Source organism: Jaculus jaculus, chromosome 10, assembly GCF_020740685.1.
Source record: "Jaculus jaculus isolate mJacJac1 chromosome 10, mJacJac1.mat.Y.cur, whole genome shotgun sequence".
In the NCBI taxonomy this organism is placed as follows: domain Eukaryota; kingdom Metazoa; phylum Chordata; class Mammalia; order Rodentia; family Dipodidae; genus Jaculus; species Jaculus jaculus.
The window spans coordinates 43,108,609-43,125,851 of record NC_059111.1 but is presented as its reverse complement, the minus strand read 5'-3'; positions in this window follow the sequence as shown (position 1 = coordinate 43,125,851).

Below are 17,243 nucleotides of genomic sequence, written 5' to 3'. Positions count from 1 at the left end.
TATATTGCCTTTCATAAGATTGCCATTTTCACATGTTAATTATACCTATCCAGGGTCATGGGAGGTCTTTCCATTTTCTTAAGTCCTCCTCAATTTCTTTTTTGAGTGTTTTTATGTTTTTATTTTATAGGTCTTTCACATCCTTGGTTAATCTTATTCGAAGATTTTTTTGTTGTTGCTACTATTGAAAATGGGAAAATGTCACTTATTTCTTTCTCTGTATCTTTGTCTTTTGCATATAGAAAGGCTACTGACTTTTATGCATTGATTTTGTATCCTGCTACTTTGCTGAAGCAGTTAATCACCTTTAAGAGTTTACAGATGGAGGCTCTCAGGTCTCTTATGTATTTAATCATGTCATCTGTGAATAGAGTTAACTAAACTTCTTCCTTTCCAATATGTATCCCTTTTTTTTTGTTTGTTTTTGTTTTTGTTTTTTGAGGTAGGGTCTCACTCTTGTCCAGGCTGACCTGAAATTAACTCTGTAGTCTTAGGGTGGCCTTGAACTCATGGCGATCCTCCTACCTCTGCCTCCTGAGTGCTGGGATTAAAGGCGTGTGCCACCATGCCCAGCTGTATCCCTTTTATTTCTTTCTCCTGTCTTATTGCTTTAGCTAGGACTTCCAGTACTATGTTAAAGAGGAGAGGTGATATTGGACACCCCTGTCTTGTTCCTGATTTCATTAGGAATTCCTTCAGTCACTCCCCATTAAGTATTATTTGGGCTTTACAAGCTTTATATATAGCTTTTATTATGTTGAGATATAAACCGTCCATGCCAATTCTCTGTAATATTTTGATCATGAAGTGATGTTGTATTTTGTCAAAGGCATATTCTACCTCTATCAAAGTAATCATGTGTTTTTTTGTGTTTAAGCTTATTTATGTCGTGTATTATGTTGTCAGATTTCTGTATGTTGAATCACCGCTGCATTCCTAGGATGAAGCCTACTTGATCAAGGTGAATAATGCTTTTGATATGTTGTTGGATTCTTTTTGTGAGGATCTTTGTTTTTTGTTCAAGATCTTTGCATCTAAGTTCATCAGGGATATACGCCTATAGTTTTCCTTTCTTGTGGCATCTCTGCCTGGTTTTGGTGTTAGGGTGATACTAGCTTCATTGAAGGTGTTGGAAAACTTTCCCTCCTCTCTGATTGTAAGGCACAGATTGAAAAAAAATTGGTTTTAGTTCTTCCTTGAAGGTTTGATAGAATTCAGCCGAAAAGCCATCTGGTCCTGGGCCATCTGGTCTTTTGGGGGAGGTTTTTGAATACCTTTTCAATCTTGATGGGTTTGATAGGCTTTTTAAGGACATAAGTCTTCTCTGAGTGTAGCTTTGGTAGGTGGTATGAATCCCAGAATTCATCCATTTCCTCCATATTATCCATTTGAAATAAGTCCTAATGATTCTCCAAATTTCACTTATGTCTGTTGTGTTCTCTCCTTTTTCATTTCTAATTTTGTTAATTTCATACATCTATTTTTTTTCACTTGCTCAAATTGGCCAGAGGTTTATTGATCTTATTTATTTGCCCAAAGAACCAGCTCTTTATTTCATCAATTTTCTTAGTATCCAAGACATAAATTTCTGCTCTGAACTTAATTGTTTCTTTCCATCTGGAGCTCTTTTGAATTGGATTCTTCTCGTTTTTCCCATGTCTTTAGGTGGATGGTATGTTATTGATTTGGGATATCTCTGTCTTTGTTTGAAAGCATTTAGTGCTATGAATTTTCCCAAGGACCACCTTCATTGTGTCCCCTAAGTTTTTTTTTTTTTTTCAAGGTAGGGTCTCACTGTAGCTCAGGCTGACCTGAAATTCACTATGTTGTCTCAAGGTGGCCTCGAACTCATGGTGGTGATCCTCCTACCTTTGCTTCCTGAGTGCTGGGATTAAAGGTGTGCTCCACCATGCCCGGCTTCCCCTAAGTTTTGATATATTATGTTTTCATTATCATTCATTTCTAGAAATCTTGGAATTTCATATTTCATTTTGTCCAATAGCATTTTATTGTTTAAAAGTGTGTTGTTCTGTTTCCAGGAGCTGATGGGATTCTTGGTGCATCTTTTATTGCTAATTTCTAGCAATACAGCATTGTGATCTGATATCATGCAGGAAATTATGTCCAATTTCCTAAATAGATGGAGGCAGGCTTTATGACCCAGTATATGATCTATTTTAGAGAAGGTTCCATGGGCTGCTGAGAAGAATGTTTAGTCCTTGGATTTGGGGAAGAATATTCTGTAGATGTCCCTTAGGTTTAATTTTTCCATGGTTTTGTTGAGCTCTTTCACTTCCCTATTGATTTTCTATTTGGATTATCTATATATTGCGGATGGTGGAGTATTAAAGTCCCTAACTATGATGGTCTTGGTGGTTATTTCTGCTTTGTTGTCAAGTAGGTTTTATTTTATGAATTTTGGTACTCCTGTTTTTGGTGCATAAAGATTTATGATTGTGATATCCTCCCTTCATAATCATTCCCTTCATAAGTAGAAAGTAGCCTTGTGTTTTTTGATTACTTTTGGTTTGAAGTCTAGTTTATTTGATATTAGTATACCTATATCTGCTTGCCTCTTATTTCCATTTACTTGAATTATCATTTTCCAGTCTTTCACCCTGAGGAGGTGTCTGTCTTTAGTGGTGAGGTGTTTTTACTGAAGACAGATTGAGGGCTCTAATTTTCTGATCCACCCTGTTAGTATGTCCCTTTATGGATGAATTAAGGACATTAATATTTAAGGTAATGACTATGAGGTTTGATTTGTTCCCTGCTGTATCATGGTAGTTTATGTGGTTTGGGGGTTTCTTGGACTTTGTAGTTTTTTTGTGCCTTCTCTGAGTTTGGTTATTATAATATGCTTCATGTACACACTAGAGGTTTTTTTTTTTTTTTTTTTTACTTGATTCTTCTCTGTGCAGAAGTTCCTGAAGTACTCTCTGCAGGTTTGGATTTGTTTTCATATAGTTGTAAAGTTGAGTTTTATTGTGCAAAGTTTTTCTTTCATCATATATTATGAGGGATACTTTTTCTAGGTAGAGTAATTTGGGTTGGAAACCATAGGTGCTTAGACTTTGTAATGTTCCATTCCAGACCTTTCTGGGTTTCAGGGTTTCCATTGAGAAGTCTGAAGTAATTAGGATAGGGTTACCTTTAAATGTTATGTGTTGTATTTCCCTGGCTGCTTTAGAAATTTCTCTTTGGTATTGATGTTTAGAGTCTTAATGACAATATGTCTTGGAGAATTTCTCCCTTGGTCCGGTCTGTTTGGAGTTCTGTTGGCTTTTGATAACTTGATGGGCCTTTCTTTTGAGAGAGTGGGAAAGTTTTCTTTGATAATTTTGTTCAATAAATTCTCCATGCCTTTGGTCTGAATTTCTTTCCCTTCTGTTATTCCCATGAATAATCTGAATGTTGGGATTTTTAAGGGTATCCCACAGTTCCCTCATGTTCTGTTCACAAAAAATTTTTGAACTTATTGAAACCTTTGGTTTTACAAACAGTTCCTATCCTCCACATGGCTGACTCTATTCCTGAGAGCTTCTATAGAGTTTTTGGCTTGGTCAATTTGGTTTGCATTTTCGACTACTTTTTAATGTATTGTTTCCATCCCTCAGTCAAGTTCCTTTTTATGTCATTTTCTGATTTCTTGATGCTTCTTGGAATTCATCCTTGCATCATTTCTTTATGTCTTCATTGAGCTTAACCAGCTGGTTCTTTAGTTCCGTGTGTGTGTGTGTGGGGGGGGGTTCCTTCAAATCAGTTAACTGTCTTTGGAAACCCTTCCAGGTTCTTATCTATTAGGTCTAGTCTAGTGAAGACAGCATTCATATGATTATTGGCTTTGTGTTGCTCTTCTAGTATTTGCTTGGTCAGGGTTGCATAGCATATATCTTCATTTTGGAGATCTTATCCTAATGTCTCTTCTGTGCTGTGATTAGAGACACCCATTGTGGGACTGGGTTATCTTATTGGATTTACTTGCATTTGATTTTTCATGTTATTCCTTTTGCACTGTATTCTGGCCACCACAGTGTAGGGGCATTTTTTAAAATCTTTTTTGGTTATTTTTATTTATTTAGTTGAGAATGACAGACAGATAGAGAAAGAGACAGAGAATGAGAGAGAGAGAGAGAGAGAGAGAGAGAGAGAGAGAGAGAATGGGCATACTAGGGCCTCCAGCCACTGCAAATGAGTTCTAGGTGCATGTGACACCTTGTGGATCTGGCTTACTTGGGTCCTAGATAATCAAGCCTCGAACCAGGGTCCTTAGGCTTCACAGGCAAGTATTTAAGTGCTAAGCCATCTCTCCAGCCCCAGGAGCCTCTAATTTAGGAGGAAGCTATATTCTACCCTTGAAGTGTAGTCAGTGGTTATTCCCTTTTATGTTTGTTTCCACTAGGTTTCTGGTGGCAATTGGGCCTGACTGCTCAGACAGAAGGAACCTATGAGGCTCTGGTGGTGACCTAAAGACCTGATGTAGAGGCTTGTTGTTCTGCGATTTGGAGTATGGGAGTGCATGGTCAGGTGGCCCGATGTGGACAGGGGGATGGGTGGGCAGTAGCCAGTGGGATGGTGTTCCTGACCCTAGAGGCACAGGTAGAGCTAATCTGGCCTGCTGGGGTACGTGCAGGGGCTTGGGGGGTGGTGGCAAGTGGAATGATTGCTGAGTGGGATGATGCTCCTTAGCCTGGAAGCACAGGTGGGTATACACAGGCCCATCTGTGTCTGTGCCCTGGGGTAGGGAGTGGGAAGGTGATCCTGAGCCTGGAGGCATGCTTGGAGCTCTACTAGCCTGCTGCCTTGGTTATGAGCACAGGATGGGGGCCAGTACTGCGGACTGACTCTCGGGGAGATCAGGACTGAGGGAGAACAAGGGCGAAGGCTCAAGGAGAACTCGGGATTCGGCGAGGAAATGACAGACAGACACACTCTAAGTTGAATATGCTGTTGCGATTTACTAAAGTTTTCATCAAGGTTTTATACAGATTGAACAAGTGATCTTAAGAATTATTAATCTAAACAATCTTAAGTATTGTTCTACTCTAAGCATACGTGCAGTGTTTATCAGGCAGGAAATGTACCCATTTTCTGAGAAGCACGTCTCGCACCATTGACCACAACATTATACGAACAGAAACTAGGGTAAAAGGTGTAAGGTGAATAACAGGTTACTTATTTCTTATACCCCAAGGACTGTATAAACACCAAGGCTTACGCTTCCTTGCTAAGCATTCCCATAAATGGAAGAGAATGCCATAGCCTCCTTTTTTCTTCATAATTCACCCATCTATTACCGAATTTATCATATCCTCCCTCATAGGGGAGTGGAACTAAGTAGGTTCCAGCTCTAGGAGTCCACCATCTGCCCTTGATCAAGTACTGAACATATCCCCCAGGAAGTTTCCTGGTGGGAGTGCCTAAGTTTTGTAACTCCTTTTCTGCAGAATTGTCATGCTTCTTATGAACACTACCGATCAACATTTCTGCTTTCATATTCTCAGGCTCAGTATTGTTCTCAAACATCATAAGCTGTTTTTGCTCTACACCATCAAAAAATTGTCCTAAAGTTAATTTTTTATTCTTAGTAGAGTTATACATTTCCTCCATTGCCCTAATCATAGGAGGGGCACATTCAATGCTCAAATTGTTTCTTGTACTCTGATTGCGTGCATGATTAATAGTAAGCGTAGCATAGAAACTAGCTGTTCTTACAAACAACTAGAAGGAAGCAGGAAAGAAACAGAGCGCAGAAAACAGCTCATTGGTGCCAGCAATTAGGTTGTTGTGACTTCATGGGCAGCAGGAACAATTACAGTAACTGACTGCCAAGGGGTCACCAGGGGCATCCCTCCGAAGAGTGCTGGTCCTCTGTCCTCAGCTCTCTTCCAGTGCAGAAGCATTTCTGCTTGCTACACAGGCAAGGTCGCCATGGACGTAGCAGGCCAGCAGTGAGTGGGATGGTGTTTGTACACACAGAGGCTACTAGAATGGCATTGATGCCCTGCACAGAGGCAAGTGTGATGGCATTGGCATGCGCAGCTGAGAGTTGCATGGGATTGGTGCCCAATGGTGAGTGGGATGGCATTAGTGCCCAGTGGTGAGTGGGATGGTGTTTGCATGGGGTGGGGAGAGTAGGATGGCATTTTGTGGTAGCAATTGGGATGCCGTTCACCTGTGTGTGGCAGCTCAGGTTGAGGTACAGTGGTCTGGGTCCTCTTGCCTGCAGTTAGTGCAGGATGAATCTGCAACTAGGACTATGGCTAGGACGGTTGTTTGAGGGGATGGGAGACTGGTGGACTACCTAAAAATATGGGAATCAGCAATGTTTTGCCCCTCTGCACCCTCCCAATGAAGGTCTATTAGAGTCTGCTCCCCCCTAAAAGACACAATGAACCCTTAATGTCTTGCCTTGCCTTTCCCCGGAGGTGTGGCATGGTTAGGCTGATGCCATCTTGACCAGAAGTCTAATGTAAGATTTGAAAGTAAAAACCAAACCAAAATTAACTTGTGCTGTTAGCATAATTATTCTTAAAAATTTGTACCCAATATTTGCTATAAATTTTTGTATACAACTTTGAAATTAAATCTGTACCATTTGGGAATGATATTTACAGGTATCTTTTGGTTCAGTACAAAGGTAATCAATATAAGTCTATGTCTTATATGTAAAGCAGAGTACAATAGAAATAAACACATAAAATATATAAACCTGTATGGATGGATATATGTGTATAAAATAAGATAAAATTTGATAGCTTTTATTCTCTGAAAATATTCATGTGTAGGACAATGATTTAATTTTAGAATATTTTGGTATCATTTTCAGACAATTACTATGGTACTCCAAAGCCTCCAGCTGAACCAGCACCATTATTATTAAATGTAACAGACCAGATACTTCCAGGATCCACTCCAAGTGCTGAAGGGAAACGGAAGAGAAATAAATCTGTGAGCAACATGGAGAAAGCAAGCATAGAGCCACCTGAGGAAGAGGAGGAAGAAAGGCCTGATGTCAATGGAAATGGAGAAGTCATTACACCAGGTGGGTTATTTGCATTCTTCATAGTGTCATCAGTTGTTTCAGATGCATGTATTTGTAGCATATGTCCATTTGTTCAGGTGTAAATATATTAGAATTTTCTTAACAAAAAAATAAATAAAAATAAGGTTATGGTATCAAATAGAAAAGCCAGGTTTCTTTGTTACCATTGTTGCTTTCTTGAGGTTGCTGGGATAGAACCCAAATCTCTGTGCATGTAAGGCACATGTTCTACCACTCATCTCCATTCCCAGCCCCAAAGATGTGATTCTTGTATTCAAATTATTGTTCCTAATTTTAGTATATTCATTTAGCAACCTATATATTTGGTTTTATTTAAACAATATTAGAGATATTAAAGATATATATAGTAAAAGGCATAATTTGTTACAAGATTTTACAAATCATAAATACTATTATGTACTTGTAAAGTCTTTAAAATTGCTATTTAAAATATATTCTTGGGCTGAGCATGGTGGTGCATGCCTTTAATCCCAGCACTTGGGAGGCAGAGGTAGGAGGATCACCATGAGTTTGAGGCCACTCTGAGACTACATAGTAAATTCCAGGTCAGCCTGAGCCAGAGTGAAACCCTATCTTGAAAAACAAAAAACAAAACCATATATATATATATATATATATATATATATATATATATATATATATATATACACACACACACATACATACACACACACACACACACACACACACACACACATATATATATATGTATATTTTCTTGGAATTCTAAATACTGATTTGCTTCTTCCTGATGCTTATTATATAATTTAAAAGTAGATTTTTTCCCATAATTATTTGTAATTAAATAATACTAACAATGATTATTATCCTCTTGGGATAAACTTCCAAATTCTTCTTTTAATTATTTTTTTTTTTGTTTTGTTCCAAAGTAGGTTCCCATTCTAGCCCAGATAGACATGGCACTCACTATAGTCCCAGGCTTCCCTTGAATTCGCAGTGATACTTACACCTCTGCCTCTGGAGTGCAGGAATTAAAGGTGTGAACCACCGTACCTGACTTTTAGTTATTTTTTAATAGTGGCATATGATGGGCACCAAAATCCTAAAGTCTTTATTAAACTCTTGGAAACATGGTAGTCCATATATTTTCAGTACATATTGTGCATGCTGATGTCACTACTACTTTGCAGTCTTATTTTTCATTGTACTGGTTCTCCAATGACAGGGTATTTGAATTTTCATACTTAGTTATTTTATTTATTTGCAAAATATCTGTTAAAACAAGTTCTGAACATCAGGTTCATGTAATGTTTATCAGATTCATCAGGAACATCTAATCTGTGTGATTTCATCTTTATTACTCAGGAAAATAACTTCCTTCATGAGCTTTCCTGGGTAAAAACAATTTCCATTTTGTAAACCATTTTATTTACTTATTTGAGAGACAGCGACAGACAGAGAAGATAGAGAGTGAGTATAAGCATGCCAGAGCCTCCTCCCACTGCAAATAAGCTCACATGGGCCACTTTGTGAATCTGACTTTATGTGGGTACTATAGAGTCAAACCAGCTGTGCAAGCAAACACCTTTACCCACAGTGGAGTTTTGATTCAGGTGTCCCCCATAAACTTAGGTGTTCTGAATTCTAGGTTCCCAGTTGATGGACATTTGACAGCTAATGGAGATTTGGGAATTAACACCTCCAGGATGCATTGTTGGAGGGCGGGCTTATGGGTGTTATACCCAGCCAGCTTCCCAGTGTTTGGCACACTTTCCTGTTCCTTTTGTCCACCTAATGTTGGCCAGGAAGTGATGTCCACCTACTGCTCATGCCATTATTTTCCCCTGCCATGATGGAGCTTCCCCTCAAATCTGTAAGATAACATAACTCCCCCTTTTTACTCCAAAAAACTGCTTTTGGTTAGGTGATTTCTACCAGCAATACAAATATGACTGTACCACCCATTGAGCTATCTCTCTATTCATAAGCATTTTCTCTGACTGTAGCAATCATTAATTTCTAGGTAAATATGCTAAAACATTATTATAAATAATTGTGGCTTTTGTTGACTATATAGTGTTCAAACAATTAGGCACTTCCTCTTTTGGTTCAGAAGTATGTGTCAAAATGTTTGCCTTACATGATGTAACTAAAATAATTTAAATGGATAGCTTTCTTAGTTTATTTTTGATGTTGAACAGCAAAACAATTCAGCCTGGCTGAAGAAGTAACTCCAAGGCAGAAGAATCTAGACTCAGAGAGGACATTTTCCAAGTTTCTTATAATCTAAAATATAAAACATACAGCCTTGTCTAAGCCTGAACCATTGATTTCTATTTCAGTTTTAACTTGTGCTGGGCAGGGCTGGAGAGATGGTCAGTGGTTAAGGTGCTGGCCTGCAAAGCTAAAAGTCCAAGGTTCAATTCCCCAGGACCCATGTAAACCAGATGCCCATGGTGGTGTATGCATCTGGAGTTTGTTTGCAGTGGCTGGGGACCCTGGCATGCCCATTCTTTCTGTCTCTCTCTCCAAAATAAATAAAAATAAAATATTTTAAATTGTGCTGTGCAAATAAAAGTATTCTTAAGCTCTCTATTTTTTTAAATTAGAAATTTATTGAGTGGCATGGGAAACTGACTTTATTCCTTTCTATTTGTACTATTGCCATGAAAATAGGGTACTTTCATGAGTAAGAGGTTGTTATGGGTCCCAAAGTAAATTAAATTAAATTATTTTCAATGAGCCCTTGCTATTTGACAGTCTCTGAAATCTTTAGTTTGAGGATGATGGCAAAGACAGTCACTCAATGTTACCAACAGTGGCTCTGCAAGACTGGCTGGGCACAGAGCCCTTGCAGTGTTTCTCTCCTGTGTGGGAAATGAGGAACTTCTGTAGATTCAATGTTCAAAAATTGAGATACTAGTCCCAAGCCAGAAAATTGATCATTTATCCATTATTAGAATTTTTTTATAGTCCCCATACTTGAAATAAGGTTTTAGTTCATGATTGTCCAACAGATACAGAAATACCTTTGAACTCCTCTTTTATACATTTTCCAAAATTCCATCCTTTGAACTTTATTATACTTTTTCAGCACTGTCTTTGTCTTCTTCCTCTGAAGAATCTTTAGGTATAGAAGAGTCAGCATGAGAAAACAGAGGGTCATATTTTGTTAGTACCACTCTATGTTAACTCCCTATGTTGTAATTAAAAATTAATACCAGACAATTTTCCAGGATGTTGCAGTCAGGTTTGGATTGCTACCAGCTTGTGGGATGGGTGAGGTTATTTTTGGCTTACAGGCTCAAGGGGGAAGCTCCATGATGTCAGAGAAAGTGATGGCATGAGCAGAGGGGGGACAACACCTCCTGGCCAACATCAGGTGGACAATAGCAACAGGAGAATGTGCCAAACACTGGTGGCTATAATAGCCATAAGCCTACTCCCAACAATACAATGCCTCCAGGAGGCTTTAAATTCCAATTACTATCAGCTGGGGATATAGCATTCAGAATACCTAAGCTTATGGGGGACATCTGATCCAAACCAACACCTTCTGCCCCGGGCCCCCATAAACTTATATCCATACATGATATAAAACATAATGCCAAATATATGGTCCAACTTAAAAGTCCCCATAGTTAAAAGTCCCATCAAACTTAATGATGTTCAAACATCCCCATAGTCCAAGATCTTTTAACTGAACCATAATACGAAAAAATCCCCCCAAAACCCATATGACACAGAATAAATATTCACATGGCAAAAGATGGCATTGGGCATAGCAAGGAAATACCACCCAACCAATACAAGATTTAAAACAACCAGGCAAACATCAAACTCTATAGCTTCAAGTCCAACAACTCTAGCCAGTGACAAATCTCCAATTCTGATAATTCTAACCAGCAAAACATCTCTGACATTCCAATTCAACCCCTCCAGCTAGGCTACTCACAGTCCTGGAAAACTTCATGGGGCAGCAGCTTTTCTTAGTAGCCATCTTGTGGTCCCAGCAATTACACTGGGTCTCCACTGCAATCCAAGGCTCATCCTCATGGCTCCATGGGGTCTCCATGCAGGCATCCTGCAAACCTGCTTCATAGCCACTTCCAAAACACTAGACCATGTTGCAAACTCAATGATCTCGGGTTTTTTTTTTTTTTTTAATTTAATTTATTAGTTTCCTTTCAGTAAATACAGGCAGTTTGGTACCATTGTTTAGGCTCATCTGTGATCTACCCCCTCCCATTGGACCCTCCTTGTTGATGTAAATGGGTCGTGCATTGTGGAATTAGCCCCCAGTTATTGGTACGATAAATGTCTCTGCAAATCATGACCCAACATGTGACTCTGACATTCTTTCTGCCCCCACTTCCGCAAAATTTCCCTGAGTCATGTTGGGTTCATTTTTGGTCTGCTTCAGTGCTGAGGTGTTGGGGGCCTCTGAGGCTCTGCCTCTCTGATTTGTTAGGAGTTGATTTTTCTCTGCGTTGGTCTCCTTCCCCTTTGTGCTGGTAACTGGTTCACAGGAAAACCTCACCCTTGCTTGTTTGGCCAATTGTCCTTAGTTTCTATTGGGCCCCTTTTGAGGTATGTTGGGGCAGCTCTCTCGTTAGGCTCTGCATCTATCTGAAAAAGAGAAGCAGATTCTCCAATGGAGAGTAAGTTAGCACCCGGAAAATTGAGATAACACTTCCCTTTTTGATAGACAGTTTGATAGGTGTAGGCCCTCTTATACCCCTTCATTGATGGTAGCTTGATATTGTAGAGTGGCCTTGTGTTTGGGTATGGTTCTGACTTATTTCCCAGCTCCAGCTATGAGTCTAGTACCACTGAGTGGATCAGTTAGCCAAATCAAGAGCAGTTGGTTCCTCACCATGGCTGTGTGTCACTATTGCACTTGTGTGGACATCACATCAGGTTATTTGCTGCTAATTAGGTTAGACAATGAGTTGCTTGGACAGATCTTGGTCGTTTCCCCCAGTCGCCTATGTAGCACCTTCTGGCACTAGACACGCTGACTGTCTGGGGACTGACTCTCTCCTGGCTTCCAGCCATGTCATTCCATTTTACGTGTCAGCTGCATATGGAGTCTTCAGCAATAGGGTCTTACCACTGGCTTTTGGTGGGTCATCAAGTACTCTGACAGAAGTCTGTCATTGTTTTGGGAAACCTTGTAGGTTTCTCTGATCAAAATCTCATTGTGGATGGTAGGCCCAAGCTGGAAGTGGGGGTTATAGGTCAGTGTCCACTAAGAAATTGAGGAAGAACATAACTAATATACAAGAGTTAGAGAGGAGAGAGATAGAGGGCGGAGGGGGAGAGGGAGGGAGGAAAGATGTAGAAGATTTAGGTTAATCTTGATCCTACCCTCTCCAGTGTCTTGTGGATCAGGTGTTTCCTGTAAGAGTCTAGTGAAGGTTCAGCCATTTGGTCTGTCTTTTAGGAAGTAGAATTTTATGGTACCATTGCCGTTTGGGTCCAGATTACTGTTTTCCACCCTTTGATGCCCTCCCCTCTCTCCCATCCCTCCTATTGTCTAGTCCATGAGGTGCTTGATGGGTATGTAAGGTATCTTGGGTAGATTCAGGTTAGGTGTTGTAGATGAGTAAGACTATGTGTCGATTTTTTTCTGTGATTGGGTAAGTTCACTGAGAATGATCTGTTCCAGGTTCAACCATTTTTCCTCAAATTTCTTTATGTCGTTTTTTCTTACTGCTGTATAGAATTCCATTGTGTAGATATACCACATCTTTGTTATCTGTTCTTCTAATGATGGACATCTGGGTTGATTCCAGCTTTTAGCTATTACGAATTGAGCTGCTACAAACATGGTTGAGCAAATCTCTCTGGCTTTTGGTTTGAAGGTTTTAGGGTACATGCCCAGTAATGGTATAACTGGGTCTGTTGGTATTTCTATAGTCAGCTTTTTTCAGGAGGCTCCATATTGCTTTCCAAAGTGGTTGTACCATCCTGCATTCCCACCAACAATGAATGAGTGTCCCTGCTTCTCCACATCCTCGCCAGCATTTATTTTCATTTGACTTTTTGATGTTGGCTATCCTTATTGGGGTAAGGTGGAATCTCATAGTTGTTTTAATTTGCATTTCTCTGATGATTAGGGATGATGAACATTTTCTTAAGTGTGTGTTTGCCATTTGTATCTCTTCCTCTGTGAATTGCCTGTTCAACTCTGTGCCCCATTTTGTGAGTGGGGTATTTGTCTTCTTATTGTTTAGACTTTTGAGTTCTTTGTAAATTCTAGAGATAAGGCCTCTATCAGTTGGATAACCTGCAAATATTTTCTCCCATTCTGTGGGTATTCTATTGGCTTTGCTTATTATATGCTTGTCTATAAAGAAACTCTTCAACTTCATATGATCCTGATGGTTGAGTGACTCTTTAAGAACTTGAGCCACTGGGGTTTTGTTCAGGAAGTCTTTTTCCATTCCTATATCATGGAAAGTACTTCCTAAATTTTCTTCCAGGAGTATTTGAGTTTCTGGTCTTATGTTGAGGTCTTTGATCCATTTGGATTTGAGTGTAGTGCATGGTGAAATGTGTGGATCAAGTTTTAGTTTCCTGCATATGGTTATCCAGTTTGTCCAGCACCATTGGTTGAAGATGATATCTTTTTTCTAGTCTATATTGTTTGGGCCTTTGTTGAATATCAAGTAGCTATAGTTGCTTGACCCAAAATCCGGGTCCTCAAGTCTATTCCATTGGTCTATACTCCTGTTTTTATTCCAGTACCATGCTGTTTTTATTACTATGGCTTTGTAATATAGCTTTAGATCAGGTATGGTGATGCCACCAGAGGTATTTCTTTTGCTGAGGATATGTTTGGATATGCGAGGCCTTCTGCCTTTCCATATGAAATTTGAGATCATATTTTCTATCTCTGTGAAGAACACTGTAGGGATTTTAATTGGAATTGCATTAAATCTCTATATTGCCTTTGGTAGGATTGTCATCTTCACAATGTTAATTCTGCCTATCCAGGAGCATGGGAGGTCTTTCCATCTTTTCAAGTCCTCCTCAATTTCTTTTTTGAGAGTTTTTATATTTTCACTGTATAGATCTTTTACTTCTTTGGTTAACATTATTCCAAGGTATTTTTGTTGTTGTTGTTGTTGCTATTGAAAATGGGACTATGTCCTTTATTTCTTTTTCTGTGTCTTTATCATTTGCATACAGAAATGCTACTGATTTTTGTGCATTGATTTTGCATCCTGCTACTTTGCTATAGGAGTTAATCACCTTCAGGAGTTTTGGTATGGAGTCTCTCGGGTCTCTTACATATACAATCATGTCATCAGCGAATAGAGCTAACTTAACTTCTTCCTTTCCAAATTGTATCCCTTTCATTTCCTTCTCCTGTCTTATTGCTTGGGCTAGGACTTCCAGAACTATATTGAAAAGCAGAGGTAAGAGAGGACATCCCTGTCTTGTTCCTGATCTCAATGGGAATTCCTCCTGTCTCTCTCCATTAAGTATTATTTGGGCCTTTGGAGCTTTGTATATTGCCTTTATTATGTTAAGATGTGCACCAGCCATGCCGATTCTCTCAAATGTTTTGAACATGAAGTGATGTTGTATCTTGTCAAAGGCCTTTTCGGCATCTATCGAAATAATCATGTGGTTTTTATGTTTAAGCTTGTTTATGTGGTGTATTACATTGACAGATTTTCGTGCCCCATGCCCCCTGCACCCCCCATGCACCGCGTGGCTTTGCTCTGATCGCGTATCCACCAGCCACACCCACCAGCCTGCTGCACTGAAGCTGCAACCTCCGCCCTTGTTCTCTGATCCTGCGAGTTGGCCAGCCACGTGGTGCTTGGTTCGCATGCCCGCGGGGGCCACCTCTGCCATGATTAGGTGGCTGTCAGATCTCCTGCTACTGTGCTCCTATCACTTGCCGGCTGGCCAGCCTCTGCTGTGTCCTGATCCCATACCCACCTCAGCTACCCCCGCACTACAATTGCACATGCAGCGGGCCCAGTCCCACAGCAAGGGCCACACAAGACCACACTGATTCACTAGCGCCAGCTCAGGGGCCATCCCCTACCTGTACATCGCCACCCATCCCCCACTCCCCTGAAGTGGGAGAGCGCACTGTTTGCAGGTCCCAGTGTTCCCAGCCAGAGTTTGGGCAGCTTCAGGGCCTGCTTCCTCAGTCCCTTTTCAAGCTTGAAGGTAGACAGCTTTGGTGCATTACTGGGTGAGAATTCAGGCAACTTTGGTGCCCCTGTCAGGCTATAGATAGGCGGCTTTGGCAAGAGAGAGCAAAAACCCAGGCTGCTTGCAACTGCCCCAGGCTGCCTTGGTTTCTCATTAAGCTAGATCCGAGGCTGCTCCACCCACCTACCTGCCCATACCTTGACATGGGTAGACCACAGCGCAAAAGAAATAACGTGAAAAATAAAATGCAAGAAAATCCAGACAGATTACCCAGTACAACAAGGATTACATCTAACCAAAACATAGAAGAGGGTTTAGGATCAGAACATCAAATGGAAGCTATGAACAATGCAACCCTGACCAACCTACTGCTAGAACTGGCAGGAAAGCTACAAAGGACAGATAATCATGTGGACGCTACCATCACTAAGCTAGAGTAATATGATAAGACACTGGAAGGAATTCAAAGAGAGCTAAGAGAGTTGAGGGAGAGTGAAAAAAAAAAAAGAGGACCTTAAAAATCAGCTGGCCACACTAAATGAAAACATAAAGAAATGCAAGGATGATTTCCAAGAATCATCAAGAAAATCAGAAAATGAGGCAAAAAGGGAGCTGGACAGACTGATGGAAGTGATACATAGGAAAGTAGTAGAAAATGCAAACTTAATTGAACAAGTCCAAAACTCGCTAGAGGCTCTCAAGAATAGAGTCAGTGAAGTAAAAGATAGAAATTCTGACCTGGAAGACAGGATGGAAGAAACAGTTCTAGAGTCCAAAAATTTCAGTAAGTTCAAAAGTTCCTGTGAACAGAACATGAGAGAATTGTGGGATACACTTAAACATCCTAATATCAGAATCATTGGAATACCAGAAGGAGAAGAATTTCAGATCAAAGGCATGGATAACTTATTTAACATAATTATTGAAGAAAACTTCCCCTGTCTCTTAAAAGAAAGGCCCATCAAGATACAAGAAGCAAACAGAACTCCTAACCGACTAGACCAAAGGAGAAACTCCCCAAGATATATTATCATTAAGACTCTAAACATTGACACCAAAGAGAAAATCCTAAAAGCAGCTAGGGAAAAACAGCACACCACTTTCAAAGGAAACCCCATCAGAATTACTTCAGACTTCTCAATGGAAACCCTGAAAGCTAGAAGGGCCTGGAATGAAACTCTCCAATCTCTAAGAAACTATGGCTTCCAACCCAATCATCTCTTTTTTGCATTTCTTATACTCTACAGTAGCAGGTAGGATGCCAATTTGCTAATCCAGGGGGGAATAAAGCAGACTTTGAAGAATAGGACAGTCCTTGAGCACTCAGGTCCCTTTAAAAGAGTTTACATTCTTCCTATTGCCCCACTGCAGGTCAGCTGGCCCAATCTCAAAGGTTTTAATCCCTCAAACAATTTGCAGGTGAATAGGCAGCAGTTTAGGCCCAAGATTGCATTTCTCCTGTGCCATATGCCTGTGCTCACACCAGTCCATTTCTATGCAATGCAACCCTGCACAACTTCTCAGGACACAGCCATAACAGTAAGCCTCTCAAACTGCCTCTACCCCAATCCAAACAAAGCTCTTTTTGCACCCTTATAAGCCAGACCTTATAGTGCATAGTTCTTACTGCATTCACGTCTTTCAACTCTGACCAGAATAGTACATCAAGCTGTACTTATAGCACTGCAAGATGTCTCTTAGGCCAAAGTTTCAAATCCTTCTTCATTCCTCTTGAATGTATTTTCCTCTTGAATGTTTTTGGCCAAAAGGCCAAAAACACACAGTCAGGTGTCTAGCTGCAACCCTACTCTCAGTACCACTTTACTGTTGCAGTCAGGTTCACAATGCTGGTAGAAATCACCCAATCAAGAGCAGCTTGTGGGGGATGGGGGAAGAGGTTATATTGGTTTACAAGCTTGAGGGGGAAGCTCCATGATGGTAGGGAAAATGATGGCATGAGCAGAGGATAGACATCACCCCCTAGCCAACATAAGGTGGACATTAGCAACAGGAGAGTGTGCCAAACACTCTCGTG